Source organism: Prionailurus viverrinus, chromosome B2 (assembly GCF_022837055.1).
Source record: "Prionailurus viverrinus isolate Anna chromosome B2, UM_Priviv_1.0, whole genome shotgun sequence".
NCBI lineage: Eukaryota > Metazoa > Chordata > Mammalia > Carnivora > Felidae > Prionailurus > Prionailurus viverrinus.
Window position 1 is genome coordinate 40,084,276 of NC_062565.1, and position 19,196 is coordinate 40,103,471.

Below are 19,196 nucleotides of genomic sequence, written 5' to 3' on the forward strand. Positions count from 1 at the left end.
GGAAATATTATAGTAAACAAAAGGTATAGCCCTTGCCTTCAAGGAGCTTACCATCCAATTGGAGCTTTCTCCAATTTTAGGTTCAAGATTTACATACTTATGGGACACCCGGGTGGCTCAGCCAGTTAAGTGTCTAACTTCGGCTCGGGTCATAATCTCATGAGTTCAAGCCCCACTCAGGCTCTGTGCTGACAGTGTGAAGCCTGCTTGGGATTCTCTCCCTCCCTCTCTCTCTGCCCCTCCCCGCTCTCTCTCAAAATAAATAAACAAAAAAAGATTTATGTAATTATAAAGTTCTACTCCAAGCTCCTATTGCATTTGCTTTATTTTTTTAAAAATGTTTATTTATTTATTTTGAGAGAGACAGCATGAGTGGAGGAAGGACACAAGAGGGAGACGCAGGATCCGAAGCTGGCTCCAGGCTCTGAGCTGTCAGCACAGAGCCTGACGTGGAGCTCGAACTCATGCGCCATGAGATCATGACCTGAGCCGAAGTCGGATGCTTAACTGACTGAGCTACCCAGGTGCCCCTCCTATTGTATTTATATGTTGGGCATTTATTACAGTCTACCAAATACTGGTACTTTTAATTTATAAATCTTGATTCTTGGACAATCAATTACTTCAGGGAAGCTATCATTGCTTCATATCACCAATATAAGCAAAATGTTTTAAAAATAAAAAGCATTAGAGGGAATGATTTCAGCATGCGGCAGGCTCCACACTGATGGTGTAGGATTCTCTCTCTCTCTCCCTCTCTCTCTCTCTGCCCCTCCCCCACTAAGTCATATGCACATGTGTACTCTCTCAAAGTAAATAAACATTTTTAAAAAACACCTCCCAACGGAATATAGTCAATGGTACTGTAACATTGGTTGTATGGTGAGTAACAGGGGGTAGCTACACTTGTGGTCAGCAGAGCACAGACTTGTTAAGTCACTATGTTGTACACCTGAAACTAATGTAACATTGTGTGCCAACTACACTTCAATAAAAACAAATAATCTCCCAAAAAAAGAAAAGCCCATGACCAAATAGCTTGACTGGAGTATACTACCAAACATTGAAAGAATTAACATCAGGGGCACCTGGGTGGTTCAGTCAGTTAAGCATCCTGCTTGGGCTCATGTCATGATCTCACGGTTTGTGAGTTCAAGCCCCGTGTCGGGCTCTGTGCTGACAGCAGAGCCTGGAGCCTACTTCAGATTCTGTGCTTCCCCCTCTCTCTACCCCTCCCCTGCTCATGCTCTGTGTCTGTCTCTCAATAATAAATAAGCTTTAAAAAAAAAAAAAAGAATTAACATCAATCCTCCTAAAACTCCTATGAATTCATTCTATGAAGCCAGTATTACCTTGATACCAAAGCCAAAGACAAGAAAACTACACACCCATATTCCTGATGAATACTGATGTAATACTAGCAAACCAAATTCAACAGCACTATATACCACGACCAAGTACGAATTATCCTGGAATGCAAGGATGGTTCAACATGAAAATCAATCAATGTAATACATTACATTAACAGAATGAAGAACAAAAACTACATGATCTCAACTGATGCAGAAAAAACATTTGACATGATTCAAAATCCTTTCATGATTAAAAACACTCAACAATCTAGAAACAGAAGGAAATGCTCTCAACATAATAAAGAGCACTTATCAGTGTGGCTGTGTGGCTCAGTTGGTTAAATGTCCAACTCTTTAATACTGGGTCAGGTCATGATCTCACCATTTGTGAGATCTCTGCTGACAATGGACAGCCTGCTTGGAATTCTCTCTCTCTCTCTGTCTCTCTCTCTCTCTCTCTCTCTCAAAATAAATACACTTAAAAAAAAAAAAGACGACTTACGAAAAGTCCATGGCTAACATAATCCATGGTAAAAACCTGAAAGCTTTTCCTCTAAGAGGAAGAACAAGAATGCCCGTGTTTACCAATTCTGTTTAACATGGTACTGGAAGTCTGAGGCAGAGCAATTAGAGGAAAAAAAGGCATCCACAAAGGAAAAGAAGAAGTAAAATTGCCTGTGTTCACAAATGACATGATCTTATATGTAGAAAAGCCAAAAGGTTACACACACACACACACACACACACACACACACACACACACACAGAGAGAGAGAGAGAAGAAACAAATTCAGAAAAGTTGTAGGATACAAAAGCAACACACAAACTCAACTGTGTTTCCATACACTAACACTGAGCAATCTGAAAGTAAATTAACAAAACAACTCCATTACAAGAGCATAAAAAAGAATACAATACTTAGAAATAAGCCTTACCGATGAAGTGAAAGACATGTATACTGAAAATTACAAAACATTCTGAAAGAAATTAAAGAGGACACAAACAAAAAGATACCCCATGTTCATTAGAAAATATTGTTTTTTTTAAAAAAGTTTATTTATTTATTTAGAGAGAGAGACAAAGAGAGCAAGAGCGGGGAAGGAGCAGAAGGAGGAGGAGAGAGAGAATCCCAAGGACTGTGAGATCGTGACCTAAGCCAAAATCAAGAGTCAGCTGTTTAACCAATCGAGCCACTCAGGTGCCCCAGAAAACAATATTAAAACAACAGTGTAAGATGTCCACACTACCCAAAATGATCTACAGATTTAATAAAATCCTTATCAAAAGGTCAGTGGCATTTTTGGCCGAAATATCATCCTAAACTTCATAGGGAATCTCAAGGCACTCCAAAAAGCCAAAACAAGTTTGAAAAAGAAGAAAGTTGGAGGATTCATATTTTCTGATTTCAAACCTATTACATAGCTGCAGTAATCAAATAGCATAAAGACAAATAGACCAACAGAATAGGACAAAGAGTCTAAAAATAAACCCCTGTTTATAAAGTTAAATGATCTTTGTTTCTTAAGTTTATTTTTTTAATGTTTATTTACTTTAGAGAGAGAGAGAGAGAGAGAGCAAGTGGGGGAGGAACAGAGAGAGAGGGAGACACAGAATCTGAAGCAGGTTCCAGGATCTGAGCTGTCAGCACAGAGCCCGATACAGGACTCGAACCGCGAGATCATGACCTGAGCCGAAGTCAGACACTTAACCAACTGAACAACCCAAGCGCCCCATAAGTTTGTTTATTTTTGAGAGAGAGAGAGAGAGAGAGAGAGAGAGAGAGAGAGAGAGAGCGCATGCGAGCCAGGGAGGGGCAGAGAGAGAGGGGGACAGAGGGTCTGAACAGGGCTCTGTGCTGTGAGCACACAGCCGATGTGGAGCTCGAACTCCCAAACCATGAGACTATGACCTAAGCCAAAACCAGATACTTAACCGACTGAGCCACCCAGGCACCCCTGATCAAATGATCTTTGACAAGGTTGCCAAGACCACTCAGTGGGCAAAGGACAGTCTCTTCAACAAATGATGTTGGGATAACTGGACATCCATATGCAAAGGAATGAAGCTGGACTCTTACTTTACACCACGAAAGTTAACTCAAAATGGATTAAAGACCTCAATGTAAGACCTAAAACTATACAACTCCTAAAAGAAAACATCAGGGAAAAGATTCACGGCATTGGACTTGGCGAGTATTTCTTGGATATGACACCAAAAGCACAGGCAACAAACGCAAGAATAGACAAAGAGGACTACATCAAACTTTAAAACTTTTGTGCATCAAAGGACTCAATCAACAGAGTAAAAAAGTAACCTATAGAATGGAAAAAAATACTTGCAAATCATATGTCTGATAACTATATAAAATTATATAAAGAACTCTTACAACTCAGGCGCCTCGGTGGCTCAGTCGGTTGAGTGTCCAATTTGGCTCGGGTCATGATCTCGCAGTTTGTGAGTTCAAGCCCTGTGTCAGGCTCTGTGCTGATAGCTCAGAGCCTGGAGCCTGCTTTGGATTCTGTCTCCCTCTCTCCCTGCCCCTCCCATGCTCATGCTCTGTCTCTCTCTGTCTGTCAATAATAAATAAATGTTAAAAAATTAAAAAAAGAAGAACTCCTACAACTCAACAACAAAAAAATTAAAATAAAATTAAAAAATGGGCAAAGTACTTGAATAAACATTTCTCCAAAAATGACATATACAAATGACCAACAATATATGAAAAGATGCTCAACATCACTAATCAGAGGAATGTCCACTGACAGATGTATAGATAAACTGTGGTATCTTCATTCAATGGAATATTAGGCTTAAAAAGGCAAGTATTCTGGGGGCATCTGGGTTGCTCAGTCGGTTGAGTGTCTGACTCCTGATTTCGGTAAGGGTCATGATCTCATGGTCATGACATCAAGACTCGTGTTGGGCTCGGCGCTGGGTATGGAGCCTGCTTGAGATTCTCTCCCTCCTCTCTTCCCATTCCCTCTGCCCCTCTTCCATTTGCCTCCGCATGCTCTCTCCCTCACCCTCTCTCTTAAAAAAAAAAAAAAAAAAAAAAAAGGAAAGTATTCTGACACATGGTACAATATGGATGAACCTTGAGGAAGGACTATGGCTAAATGAGATAAGCCAGTCACAAAAAAGACAAATACTGTATGGTTCCATTTATATGAAATACCTAAACTAGTCAAACTTATAGAAACAGAAAATACAATGGTGATTAGCAGGGACTGGGGAGAGGGGGGAAAGGGGAATTGTTCTTTAATGGGTACAGTGTTTGAGAAATGCAAGATGAAAAAGTTCTGGAGATCTGTTTAACTAGTAAATATAGTTAACACTAATCAATTGTACACTTAAAAGTAGTTAAGATGGTAAATTTCATATAATTTTTTTACCTCATCAAAAAAAAAAAAGCACTAAAATGTTTGTTCAACACAAACAAGACTCAACACTTCAGAGTTCACAATCTCATGTGGAAGATAAGAAATAAACACATGGAACCTAGATAGGTAAGGGCATCTTGGTAAGGTTGCCAAGGCAAACACTAAACACTTTACTAAGAAGCAAGGTAAACTGTAGTTCAACTAGTATTTACCTGAACATGCTTCCAATTGATATGATTGATGCCATCATTTGGGAGGTCACTCTACCCCAAGATAACTTCTTAACCCAACAGGATCTATACCTACCAGTCCAGATGAATGAATTCCCTAACCACTAATCTTCAGACTAATAATCTCACTGAGCAGGGTAAAATTCCTATTTGTTTTGTTCATGGAACACTGTTCTTTATTAGATTCTATCTCACCAATGTTCCTGGTATGAACTGCCCTTTCTGTAATGGTGATGATAGCAGATGGTAGTTTGGGTTGGGGTGCGTGTATGTGTGTGCAAGTGTGTATTTTATAGATCTGTGAAATTTTAAAAATCTGAGAACTACTAAAACAGTGGTTACTTTAGCAGATAAAGCCTTCTTAGAACATAGCCTTGAAGAGTCTTTTAACCTTATGATTCTGATTCTCCGTGTCACAATTCGCTAGAGAAGGGCTTCTCATAGTAATTGCCAGCACCGGTGTTGGGTTCTTACGCTATAGTTTTCTTTTGGAGAGCATTATTTCCTCACTAAAGTGCTTTTATTATAATTTCGGCTTCCTACAACTCTGTAAAATAGTTACAGTAGGTATTTTTAACGTACCATGAGAGGCAATATAGCATAGTGGTTAAAAGGTCAAGCCATATTGCCTGGCTTGGAATTCTAGCTCTGTCCTTACTTGTTGTATATGGCCTTGGGCAAATCATCTCTTTGGGCCTCAATTTCCTTATCCATAATATGAGAACAATAACAGTTTCTATTTCATAGTGTTGTTGTAAGGATTAAATGAGTTAGCACATGTAAAATGCGTACAGCAGTGCTGGGCATATAGTTAGACTCTAGAAATGAGTGTCAGCATACAGAGTAATCCTGTGACTTGTTCCAGATCAGAAGCTGACACTGCCAACAAAGGGAGGACTGTGACTAGCTTGCTCTCTGCTCAGATCTTGCCACCTGACTCCCATAAACTCCCCTTTCCCATTGGTCAAATGTTATTAAGTTAATGTAGAGGTTACTTTGGGGCAAATTATTACTCTGGGTTCTTATTACTCAGCTCTTCAAGTAAAATAGAACTAGTTAGTCCCTCAAAATCTGATCCTGCCATTTGATCGCTGTAAGTTTGTTTACAATTTAAAACTACCTTCATTCTGACCCCTTTATCCCTGCGCAAATTGAAGCTTGACACACTTACGGCTTTAAGAACTTGTAATATTGGGGCGCCTGGGTGGCTCAGTCGGTTAAGTGTCCAACTCTTGGTTTCAGCTCAGGGTATGATCTCATGGTTTGTGAGTTCGAACCCCACATCAGACTCTGCACTGATGGTGTGGAGCTTCCTTGAGATTCTCTCTCTTCCTCTCTCTCTCTCACTCTGCCCCTCCTGTACTCTCTCTGTCTCTCTCTCTCTCAAAATAAATAAATAAACTTAAAAAAAATTTTAAAAGAGGCACCTGGGTGACTCAGTCAGTTGAGCGTCCGACTCTTGATTTCGGCTCAGATCATGATCTCATGGTTTGTAGATTCAAGCCCTGCATCGGGCTCCTTGCTGACAGTGGGGAGCCTGCTTGGGATCCTCTCTTTCCCTCCCCTGTGCGCACTCTCTCTCTCAAAATAAATAAATAAACTAAAAAAATTTTTTTAAAACTTGTAGTATTAATAAGCTCTGCCACTTTCAGCAGGCTTTCTCTCAAGCATGCTTTCTAAAATTCTCTGCTCTGCATTCCTAAGTAGCTGATGTGTGATGAGCTGAACAGAGATAATTCTAGCAGAATAGGAAAAAGAAACACTTTGAAGACACATAAAGCAGAACTTCAAATGATATAGCACCACTGGGAACTCACAGAAATCACAGTGCAGATAAACCTAGGGAGCACGGATGAGCACCTGGAATGGTTCTTTCTGAAGAGAGGAGAGCAGGTGCAAATTGTGCCAAACTCAGTACATGGAGTCTGCAGCTATAGATCCCGGACCAGTACAGGCAGCTGGTGGGGACCCGCTGGGAGATAGCAATTACTGGTCAGCGGCTGTCATCTTCAGCTACAAAGGCTAACGTGTGTGGCTCCCTACATCTGCATTCTTCAACTGGTTATTTATCTCAGTGCTAAAATAACAGTTGGCCTTGAAGCATATTTACCCATCTGCCTAAAAAATAAAAATAGAATCGTATACAAAGGGAACACACACAAAGGGCTTAATAAAATTTGTATTGAGCCACCTGACAGGTTATCTCTTTTCAGTCCTCTTTGTACCTCACTATAGAAAAGTCTCTTAAAATCGGAGAACCTGACTTAGATAAGTTTTTATGAAGTCTGGAAGTAGGAGTTTTTGGGTTTTGTTTCTTAACTTTGAGTAGCCATGCTTCCTCCATAGGGCCATGTGCATCAGGAGTAGATGACTTCAGCACTAGCTCCAGAGGTGGGCCCTGAGAAGTCTCAGCCAATTTGTGCACGGTACTCCCTGGCAATGGTCACTAGTCCAACACTGGGCCTGTGGCCTGGGCTTGCCGATGAAATTGAATGAAGGGCATGGTCCACATATGGAGAAGAGGTATTATCTCAGTGTAGGCATCTATTGGTTGTCTCACATTGGTTGAGATTTTCCTGGGGTTTTTTTGTATGCTAAATAATTTTATATTCTACCCTGGACATTTTTAATATTATGAGACTCTGCATCTTATTAAAATCCTATGGAAAATGTTGATATTTTTATTTTAGCGGGCGATCGACCTGCTTGCATTCAGGTTCCAAGTTCCAACCAACCTGCTGTGGGGTGTGATTTAAATGTCAGTTCCACATTCGAAGCCTTTGCAAAGCTATTCAGATATGTCTGGCATGAGCACAACCCAGTGGCCAGTCTAGGGCCTGAACAGTGATTCATCTCAGAGTTCAATACTCAGAAGTTTTTGGTGTGCTGTTTGGGAACAGATCCACGCATGTGCCGTTTGGGGGTGAGCCCAGGAGTTCACAAACAACCTTGTGGGGTTGCTTTCCTGAGCTCCTCCCTCTCCATTGTGTCCTGGGTACTTTTCAGTTCCTTGGAGCTCCCCTTTCCTGTCTTCCAGCCAGAAGCCTGGGGCTATTGTTATCTCTTTCTCCCACATAATTTGGGAGCTAGGCAGCAGGAAGAGAAAGAAAAAAAGCAATGGGTGTTCACCCCACCTTTTTAGGACTACAGCTTCTCCAACGGAGATAAAGTTTCCCCTCCTTTAGAGCTTTAGGCATCTGTAAGCCCCCACTGATGTCACTGCCAGCACCAACACAAGATTGCCTGGGGGTTGGGGCACGAGAGAATGCAGAGAAATTTTTTAAAGGGGGCAGTTTCTACCACTCTCTCTGAGTGCACGGAGTCTCCTTTTCCACTTAAGTCAGAACCAGAGGGTTTATTCTGGAGCTCTCTCTGTTATTGCCAGGTGCCCACTTCCAGGTTTGGGCTGCATGGAATCCAGGCCAAGGGACACTAGAAATTTAAAAAAAAAAGGGAAACTCCCACCTGGATGGTGGTACTTCAAATCCTGGTCTTCTCTAATCTACCTGCTACTACTGACTTTTCAGAGTCCTTGAATTGTTATTCCATGTGTTCTACCAAGATTTTTAGCTGCGTACAGTGGGAGAGACTGGAGAGTGTGCTTACGCTCTGTCTTATCTAGAAATGGAGCTCTCATGGCACCTGGGTGGCTCAGTCAATTAAGCATCCAACTCTTGATTTCAGCTCAGGTCATGATCTCACAGTTAGTGGGTTTGAGCCCAGCATTGGGCTCTGCGCTGACTTCACAGAGGCTGCTTGGGATTCTCCCTCTCTCTCTGCCACCCTCCCTCCCACTCGCACTCTCTCTCAAAATAAATAAATAAACTAAAAAAAAGAAAGGAAGGAAGGAAGGAAGGAAGGAAGGAAGGAAGGAAGAAAGAAAGAAAGAAAGAAAGAAAGAAAGAAAGAAAGAAAGAAATACAGACAGAAAGACAGAAAGAAAGAAATGGCACTCTCCAGGGGCAAATATTTTCTAATAAGTAGTCACATATTATTTTAATGTGCTTGATAAAAGAACAGAAAACCCATAACTCCATGAATATTTTTAAGGTGAGTAGGCTTTTAAGTTAGAAAAAAAAAAGTAATTTGGCTTACAGAAAAATATTAAGTAACTCTATACATTTTACCCATATGTGACAAAAATCATAACAGTGGTATACAAATGTCGTAAGTTTGAGAAATGCTATTCTACAGGATAGAAGCCACTTTATTTTTAACGCTACTTCCATATAGTTCCATTTGTACGATAGTATTATTAATTTTAATTATGAATTGATATAAAATAAACTACATGTGAACCTGTGTATACTACTTGCCTTCTGTTAACTGACCCTGTAGTTGTTTCCTTCTGGCTATTACAGTCTACAGAATACTGAGAAAGAACAAGGAAGGTCATTCAGGGACCTGTAAACACAACTTTCCTTAGGAAGATGGGTCTGAGGGACTTGGAAAGGACAGAAGTAGGAGTGTTACAAACAGATTAGGCAGCAAATGAGAACTCCATGGATTCAGAAGTTCTCCTCTTCTTTTTGAAATCTGCCTCACTCAGCCCAAAGCTTAAGGAATCCTTCCCTGGTCTCCCCATCATACCTTCCTCACACCCAATATTATGGCATGCCTCCCTGTGGTCCCTGATTTCCTTTGTCCACCTTATTAGATTTTGAAGTCCTCGAGACCTGGCACAATGACTATGTCATTGTCCTTTTTGTAACTCAGGCATCACACAGTTATGCAGATCATCAGTAAATGAGGATTCAAGGAATGGATGCACCTCCTAAAACCATGCTTAGAACAGACACAGAATCATAATGACTCTTCTCTCAGTAGAAGCAGTTGCAATACTATTGAACTAGGTTAATGTCAACTAGGAATTTGGCAGATATGTTAACGCTTGTAAGAACAAAACGCAAATGGGATGTGTGTGTCTATGTATCTAGGATGTGGTAATGTGTCGGGGGGCAGTTTTCAGTACCCTAAGGGCTCCATCCATATCTAGCCTAACACTGCTACCCCATTATTCAGGCATTCTCCTGGCTGCTGAACAGTCAAGTCTGTCCCTAATTAGAGAACTACCAAAACCAAAGGAAAATCCATTCTATGATGAGAGACTTTTTCCCTTCATAATGGGTATAATCAATATTACCTCTTTCCCAATGTTGTAATAAAAAAGAGATTTGCATGATAATAGGTATCTAAGCTTATCTGCTCCAGCTGCTTTATTCTCTTAAATGAAGTCAAAATATTCATGTTACGAGATTACTGTGTTCCCTATCTCTTTCCTCCTTACCACTACCCATATCCAGTCGATCCCCAAATTTTACTGATTCTTCCATTTGAATCTTGATTCTATTTCCCTCCATCACAATTTCACAATGACCAATAAGGCTATTTCTCCGGCCCAGCTCCCATTATTCTCCTGCTCACATATTCCTCTCCAGCCACTGGCTGTTCCTCCAACATACCAGATACTCTCCGATTCCAAGACTCATGCAATTCTGTTTCTGCTGCTTCAAATGCTCTTCCCTCAGATAAGTCCACATGGCTTTCTTCTTCATGTCATTCAGATATGTGCTCAAATGTTACCTTCTCAGTGAAGCCTTCACTCATCACTTGATATAAAAAATTATTCCCAGGGCACCTGGGTGTCCCAGTCAGTAAAGCCTCTGACTCTTGATTTTGGCTCAGGTCATGATCTCGCAGTTCATGAGATGGGACCCCGCATTGGGCTCCATACTGACAGTGCAGAGCCTGCTTGGGATTCTCTCTCTCCCCCTCTCTCTGCCCCTCCTCCAACTCATTCTCTCCCTCTCTCAAACTAAATAAACAAACAAACATTAAAAAAAAAATTGTTCCCCACATAACACTCCCTTATCCTCATCCCCCTTCCTGATTTATCTTCCTCCCTGGCAATTACCACTATGTAAGCATAGTATATATTTACGTATTTATTGTCTTTCTCCCACTAGAGTGTAAGCTCCATGAGGGCAGGGAGTTCTGACTATTTTGGCCATTGTTGACTCCCAAGAGCCTGGAACAGCACCCACCAAAAACAGGTGCTCAGTAATCATTTTCTCAAAGAATGGACAAGACTACTTCCATCTCCATTGCCTCGAATCTAATTCAAACCACAATCAGTTCTAGCCCACAATACTGTAACTGCTTTTCTTTTTATCCAAGATGTTATTTTCAAGTAATGTCTATACCCAACATGGGGCTCAGATCCATGACCCCAAGATTAAGAGCTGCAGCTCTTCAGACTGAGCCAGGCTGGCACCCCTGAAACTGCTTTTCAACAGGCTTTCCTGAATTCAGCCTAAAACCCAAATATGTCATTCTCACTGACTTGGGGATAAAGCCCCAAAACTCCTTGCTATGGCCCATCAAGTCTCTCATAGTCTGGTCCTGAACCTCTCTAGCCCATCCCACTTTCCTCACACCACAGCTATGCTCCCACTGTTCTAAATTATTTTTAGTTCCCCTATGGAACAGCTTGCTCTCACCTCTAGGCCTTTGCACAAGCTGCTCCCTCCCCTAGAACATTTCATCATTGCTCTGGCTACCCACTGCTTCCTTGGTCTGGCTCTTACTTATCCTTCCTCTGGGGAGCCTTCCGACACTAGCTAATCGTTCCATTTACGGAAGATTCTTATGAATTAGTGGGCCTAAGCAAAGATCATCAAAAGCTACCAATATCACCCAGAAAAGATAACCAGACATTATGTACCTCATGATGGAAATACATACGAACACTCACAAGCATTGCTTCCTCGAAAATAGAAACTGGGGCACCTGGGGGCTCAGTGGGGTAAGGGTCTGACTCTTGGTTTTGGCTCAGGTCATGATCTTGCAGTTTCGTGAGTTTGAGAACCCCATCAGGCTCTGTGCTGGCAACGTGGAACCTGCTTGGGATTCTCTCTTTCTCTCTCTCTCTCTCTGTTCCTCTCCTACTCATACTCTTTCTCTCTCTCTCTCTCTCTCAAAATAAATACATAAACTTAAAAAAAAAAAAAAAGAAACTGGATCTAATTAGTCTCTGGATTTAACTACTAATTTACAGACAACATAATAAACAACCTAATAATGGTTAACTGACACTGGGATATAGTCACCAATATTCAGGCTGAAGAAATTTCTATAGGACAAATGATTTCAAATAGGACAAATCGATTTCAAGGAAAAAGAGTGGGGGGAGGCAAGAGACAGAGAGAGATACTCTCAGTTAATTGCAATGTCTGAACTTTACTTGGATCCTGATTCAAACGAGCAAACTATTTTAAAAAATGAAATATTGGGGAGATTTGAACATTGACTAATAGATATTTGGTGACCAATATTTACATGCATGATAATTATTGTGGTTAGGTTTATAAAAATAATTCTTCTCTTTTAGAGGCACATGATAAACTATTTATAGATGAAATAATACAATGTCTAAGATTTGTTTCAAAATAATCCAGGACTAAGGTAAGGAAGAGGGAAGGGGTATAGATAAGGTTTGAAATTTTCTATAATTTTTTAATTATGGAAAGCAAGGTTCATTTTAAGTTTAGCAAAGGAGGGGCACCTGGCTGACTCTTGTCAGTAGAGCGTAATACTCTTGATCTTGGGGTGGTGAGTTCGAGCCCCATCTTGGGGGTAGAGTTTTTTAAAAAAATGTTTAGCAAAGGACAACTGGAGTCCTGTTTTTTCTTATTAATTTTATACACTTAAAAAAATAAAATTAGGGGCACCTGGGTGGCTCAGTTGGTTAAGCCTTTTGATTTCAGCTCAGGTCATGATCTCCTGCTTCGTGGGACTGGGTCCCGCGACGGGCTCCATGTTAACAGCGGGATTCTCTCTTTCCCTCTCCCTCTGCCCCTCCCCCACTTGTACTCTGTCTCTCTCAAAAGTAAATAAAGTTAAAAAAAATAATAAAACTAATATGTGTACAGAATATAAAAACTGCAAGAGTAAATCTCTCTGGTTTCCAACCCTGTTGCCTCTCTAGAGGTAACTACTGTTAACTGCGCATTCTTCTGGAGCACATTTCCAGGAATATCTTATGCATTTAGAAACCTAATTTTTAACATAAATCAAACTTTATCATACATCTTATTCTACATCTTTTTTTTTTTTTAAACTTAACATACCTTGGACATTTTCCCATATATCTGGCTTTACCTCACTCTTTTTAAAGTCTATATCATATTCTATGATATGGACTGCATAATCCCATTTAACTAATTCTTCTACGAATGAAGAATTATGCTATCCTCAGTGTTTTATTGTTAAAAACAATGCACCATGGGTATTCTTTGGCATCTATCATGAGACACTTATGCAAGGGTGTCTATGAGATAATTTGCAGAAGATGAATTGCTGTGTCAAGGGATATATGCATTTAAATTTTTGGATATCATCGAGCTGCCCTCCAAGAAGGTTGCACTGATTTATACTCCCTCCCTCACTTCCCATCAGTAGTAATTGAAAATGTGTTTCCCTAGTACTGGGGACTGACATATCCTTAAATAATTTTCAATCTCACATTTGAAAAATTATATATATATATATGTATATATATATATATACACACACATATATATATATATGTATTTTGTTTGTGGTCTTTAATTATGGTGACTATTGATCTTTCTTCTCTTTATGTGAATTGTCCATTCCTGTCTTTTACATTGGGTTCTTCATTCTTTAGAACTGACTTGTAAAAACACTTTGTGTGTTAATAAAATCAGAGTACGTGCTTCCAAAAAGGAAAAAAAAAAAAGGCCCTCAAATTACAAATTTAAAAATACTAAAGATTAGCTTAAAAACATGAATATATATTACCTACCAAGAAATCATGTGACTGAGTGAAGTCAACTTTCTGTAATAGTATATGATATGATTACAGGGCATTCAGATAAATGTCAAAAAACAAAGAAAGGAATACAGAAGACGTATCAGATATTCATATCTCCAAGAAACCATGACATTCACAGGTAATTATTGTTCAAATTTACTGATTTCCACTTGCACTTCTTCCCACCAGACCTCAGGCCTAGATATGGTACTCCTATTCACCTGACTTGAAAACCTGACATTCTCTTTAACACCTTATTCATGTCACAGTCAAGTCAGGTTACCAACACCTACTAATTTGTATTCAGAAATGAGAGTATAAGACTGAGGGCTAAGTTCTTTGTTACAGTAGCTCATTTAAGAGAATGGAATCAAATGCACCCCACACCCCCAAGGTTCTTAAAAAAAATTTTTTTTTCAACGTTTATTTATTTTTTGGGGGGGACAGAGAGAGACAGAGCATGAACGGGGGAGGGGCAGAGAGAGAGGGAGACGCAGAATCGGAAACAGGCTCCAGGCTCCGAGCCATCAGCCCAGAGCCCGACGCGGGGCTCGAACTCCCGGACCGCGAGATCGTGACCTGGCTGAAGTCGGACGCTCAACCGACTGCGCCACCCAGGCGCCCCGTAAGGTTCTTAAACCTAATTACCTTCCTCATTGCTACTGCTACTCTCTCCCCCTCAGTCTAGGCTCTTAACACTGCAGGCCTGTGTTATTACTACTTCAAGTGCTAGTTGATCTTGATGCCTATCTTTTTAGATCTACCATATCTCTTAACTATTATCACTGTATTAAACAAAAACAGCATTTTTACCCTATACTATATTCCCTTGCTTAAAAAATCCACAACGGTTGCGGTGCTTGGCTGGCTCAATCAGTAGAACATGCAATTCTTGATTTTGGAGTCATGAGTTCAAGCCCCACACCACATTGGGCATAGAGCTCACATAAAAAACAAAACCCACAATAATTATCTATCTAATATCCAATAGATAGTTGATACACAGAAAGCATATTTATTTTAAAAAATCTACCTCAAACACGGCATTACCTTTTACTAGGCCTGCAACTTTAAATTTGTTTCCATATTCATTAAAATGAGGTATGATATCTATATGCCTCAGAGTGGATGTCGATGGTTGAATGAAATAATTTATGTGACAGTGCCTAGCATATAGGAGGTGCTCAAAAAATACCAGGTGAATAGCACTAATGTGAATGAATATTCTAACCTCAATAACATTTGAATGGATTTTTAAATGAGAGAAAAGACCAAGTGTCTAACACAACTCCTGGGATGTTGCATGTACTCCATAATATATGTTACAACTTGGGCTTCCAGTAAAGCATGGAAGAATGAATACATGTTTATCTCCTTTCCTCTCAAAATCCCATTAAAATCCCAGTAAAGGGCAATAAAGGGCATAAATTCATAGGGACACAAAGAGTGGCAAATGACAGAACAGTACATGAGAGATATCACAACTTTGGAATCTGGAAAGTAAACAGAGGAATGGAAAGTTGTAACAGACAAGGGCAAGCTAAAATTTAAATGCTGCCCACATCAGGGTGAACAAACAAGCAAGTGGGTCAGAACTTCAGAAACTGGGAAGGCCCAGGAATTAGAGACTCCATGTATCTCTGAAGGTAGAGGTAAGGTGTGGGATTTAAGGGATTTAAAAGAACAAAAAAAAGAGGTTGGTTGGGCATCTTTGAAATGATCCCTTACAGTTTCCCCCATCTCTGCCCTAAGCAGCCAAGTGGCTATGTCTTTCCCACTCTGGCAGAAGACTGGGATTTTATGTGAACCCTAGACATTCTGGTCTTTAGTATACCAGGCATGGCTAGAAATGGGCACCTGGCAGGTAGCAATGCTAAATAGACAACAGCCAGTTGGTGCATTCTGATTAAGGTCACAATGCCACCCAATTGGAAGAAAAAAAAAAAAAAAAAAGAGCTTCTATTCAAGTGTATCCTAAAATTAAAATAATCTTTAGAGGCAATTTTTGGTCATTCATATTTTGAATGTCAGTTTTTTTTCCATTAATATTCTAATGGTATTCCTAGTTGTCTGCATTTAGAAATGACTGAAGTCAGTGAGTGATATGATAGACATCCAGCCAGTGAGCAGAGTCTGATGGCCGCATTAGTTAACCTTCGAGTCATTATTAAGTGACTCAATCTAATGAGCCAAGTAATCTCTTTCTGTATAAAAGTCTATTAAACAAATTACAGGGTCCTGGGAGCAACTCACCAGGCAAGGAAAATCTCACGGATGTATGAACATTTTTCTTCAAATAATGAAAAACAATTAGAATAAATTTAACATCAGTTGGTATTGAATTTTTTTAAGTTAAATTTCTTGACAAAACCGGCGCCAACTTGAAAACAAAACAAGATTAAAACAGCCACAACAGGGGTGATGAGATAGGTTACCTTTATTGCTCCATGTATGATTTGAAAAATCCCAAACCACTTGTACCTGTTTTTTTTTTAATAATAAAAAATAAAATCACAACATGTTAAGCAGTTTCCACTCTATCCTCAGCAGTCAGTCACTGAGAAACAACAGTCATTGTTCAAGACCCACAGCAGCCATCACCAACTCTGAGACTCCCCTGAAGAGGGGGCTGTGCCTAGACCAAAGGACTCCAAGGCTGGAATGGAAGCTCCATGAGGGTAGAGGCGTTTTGTTTTTATTTTGTGCACTGACTTATTTCCGGCCCCTAGAACAGGACTGGAACGTAGTAGATGCTCAGTTAATATTGTCAAATAAAAGGCTGTCCTGAAAGGTCCTTTTGGTTGCTCCCACATTCCAATTGTGGCACATATCAGAGGGGTCATTGGCAAGGTTGGACAGTATTCCCACTTCAAATCAAGCCCTTCTTTCTCCAGATTTCTCCAGACTATAATCTGGAATATACCCTCTAGCACAATTATGAAAAAGGAGCAGAAGTTTCATTTCTCTAGACCAGGGGCACAGCCTCAGTCTATCAGGATGTCACTAGAATGTATAGGGAAATGTTGTGTGGTGGGCACCACCTGTGACCACCCATAATCCACTCAATCACTAGACAGGGCACCATGACTTTCTGGTTCACACTGGGCTCATTTTTATGTTCTAACATAGAAATAAACCTTAGTCCTTCTCACTGCAAATGTAGAGAAGAGTAGCCTTATTTTACATTCCGCAAGTCTTTCCTGGATTACGGAAGACAGCTATATGCTCCTATCTGTTTCTGTATTCAGTTGGTTATTCATCACGTAGCCTTTGGAAAACTCCACTACATACTTGCAAGCAAATAATGTTTTAGTACTGTCATGAACATAGTTTTGACTCCTGAAAGAGTCTCAGGGACCCCTAAACGACTCTTAAAGACACTGTTGTAAAAGGTATGTATACTAACAGCCATAACTGATCAATACGTGGAAGGGATTCAAACAGGAAATGGAGTTAAAAAAGATAGAGAGGATGGGACACCTGGGTGGCTCAGTCCGTTAAAGCAGCCAACTCTTGGTTTCCGTTCAGGTCATGATGTCATGGTTCATGAGACTGAGCTGACAGTGCAGAGCCTGCTTGGGATTCTCTCTCTCTCTCTCTCTCTCTCTCTCTCTCTGCTCCTCCCCTGTTTGTGTGTGCGCTCTCCCTCTCAAAATAAATAAAACAAACATAAAAAAAAAAAAAAGGAGACAGGAAAACATCACTGACTACATATGATCACAGTTTACAAGAAAGCCTAAACATTTTATCAGTGTTGTTATTATCTTAAATTGCTTACCCTTTGTACTTTACCATATTTCAACAGGAAATGAACTGCTATGTGAGGAAAAGCCAATGTTTCTCCCTGACAAGACAGACCTCAGAACAAAACCCACATACTCTAACTCCTTACAGTTCCTATACAAATATTGATTGTTAATGTATATTTACTGTTTAGACCATCACTTCTAAGTGACATTCTAATTATAAGACACATAAGTCACCTTTCTCCTGCCTTGCCTTTCCTTGCACAACTTTCTGCTGTCATTCAAATATTATTTAACAGAACAAAAGAACAATTTCCAATCACTAATCAGCTCCAAAATGCTGCACGGTTCAATCTTTCTGAGTGCCCGTTTCTACAAATAGCAGCTAAATGGCAATCTACAAAAGCAACTCACTCTAATCCCTTTTAAACATGTACATATCGGTCCTTAGCCAGGTGCAAGTGATTTTCTATCTACTACATACGATTCAGAAAAAAGCAAAACAGCTGTATTCATTTAAGTATGGTCCAAGACAAATAATTATTTACAGATTACCTTCTCACACCATCCTTTTCCCCATACTTAAGAAGATACATGATTTCAAATTTTCCTTCCCACAGTCATGCAAAAACAGATTAGCTATGGTGACTTTTTCAGGAAATATTTGGCTCTGTTATCTTACTTAAATTTATACCCACCTTAACAAACCTTATGAGTTTATAAAGTAGGCCAGCAGTTGCAAGCTCTGGAACAGACGATCTAGGTTTGAATCCTAAAGATGCCACTGGCAATGTGACTTTGGACAAGTTACTTAATCTGTGCCTCAGTTCCTTCAACTTTTAAAATAAAGATAACAGCAGCATCTGCCTCATAAGTACATGATGGGGTTAAATGAGATAATGAAGAAATAGGTAAACACTTAAAACAGTGCCTAACACGGAAAAAAGTACTTAGTAAATGGTAACTCTGTTTTTATATATTAGTCTTCTGAAATAGAGCAGACAGAACAGTCCATAACAATCTAATAGAGCCCCAGAACAATACAGGAGGAAAATATTAAGGAGAGATGACTTAGTGTCCTTCCTTCTTAAAAATAGGCAATTGTCTGCACTACCTAAGAAAGTGCTGACAAGCCATGGAAAAGATATCAAAGACATTTTCATAATTATTATAATTCTGTGAAACAAGAAAAAAACCTCAAAAAGACTTGTCCCTCAAAATAGACTGGAAGAGTCTTAACAGAAAATTTGACATACTTATCTAGAAACAAGAGAATCATGCATTCTGCTTTAAAACAGATATTTCTGTGGGCAAGATAAGACTATCACAGCCAGAAGGTAGTTTTATGCATATGTCCCTGTAAGCATCATGTACACCATGAGATGTGCAATAAGAGCCAAAGGTGTCTAATTCTATTCTCACATACAGTCTAGCAGCATACTTGGAGGGAACTGAAGCTTGAAACCAAAAAGAACACTTTCAGGAAAAATTTTAAAAATCCATGCCACCATGGTTAACCTTATCATAAGATGGCTTAACTCCTGCAGTGTATCAGAAAAAGATTCATCTGTGGAAGGCTGGTACATAAAAAGGCTAACTGGGATACAGAGGAAAATTATAGCTAACGCTTTTACTGAACACTTACTATGTTC

The 19,196-nt window shown here is 39.8% G+C and overlaps 2 protein-coding genes across 6 annotated transcripts in view; both read right to left on the reverse strand.

Annotated features, from left to right (window-relative positions):
* The window catches only part of USP49 (ubiquitin specific peptidase 49), an 81,593-nt gene that overhangs the window by 37,454 nt on the left and 24,943 nt on the right, over nt 1-19,196 (reverse strand). The window contains exon 1 of one of the 4 annotated variants that reach the window (XM_047857846.1): nt 4,945-5,005. The exons of the other annotated variants lie outside the window; for them this stretch is intronic. The gene's annotated coding sequence lies outside the window, so the exon portion shown is untranslated. Of the gene's footprint in view, nt 1-4,944; nt 5,006-19,196 lie in introns of those variants that run through there. 4 annotated transcript variants of the gene reach the window in all.
* Nucleotides 1-19,196, reverse strand: part of MED20 (mediator complex subunit 20) — a 78,904-nt gene that overhangs the window by 14,066 nt on the left and 45,642 nt on the right. The window contains exon 7 of one of the 2 annotated variants that reach the window (XR_007152030.1): nt 16,234-16,279. The exons of the other annotated variant lie outside the window; for it this stretch is intronic. The gene's annotated coding sequence lies outside the window, so the exon portion shown is untranslated. The remainder of the gene's footprint in view (nt 1-16,233; nt 16,280-19,196) is intronic. 2 annotated transcript variants of the gene reach the window in all.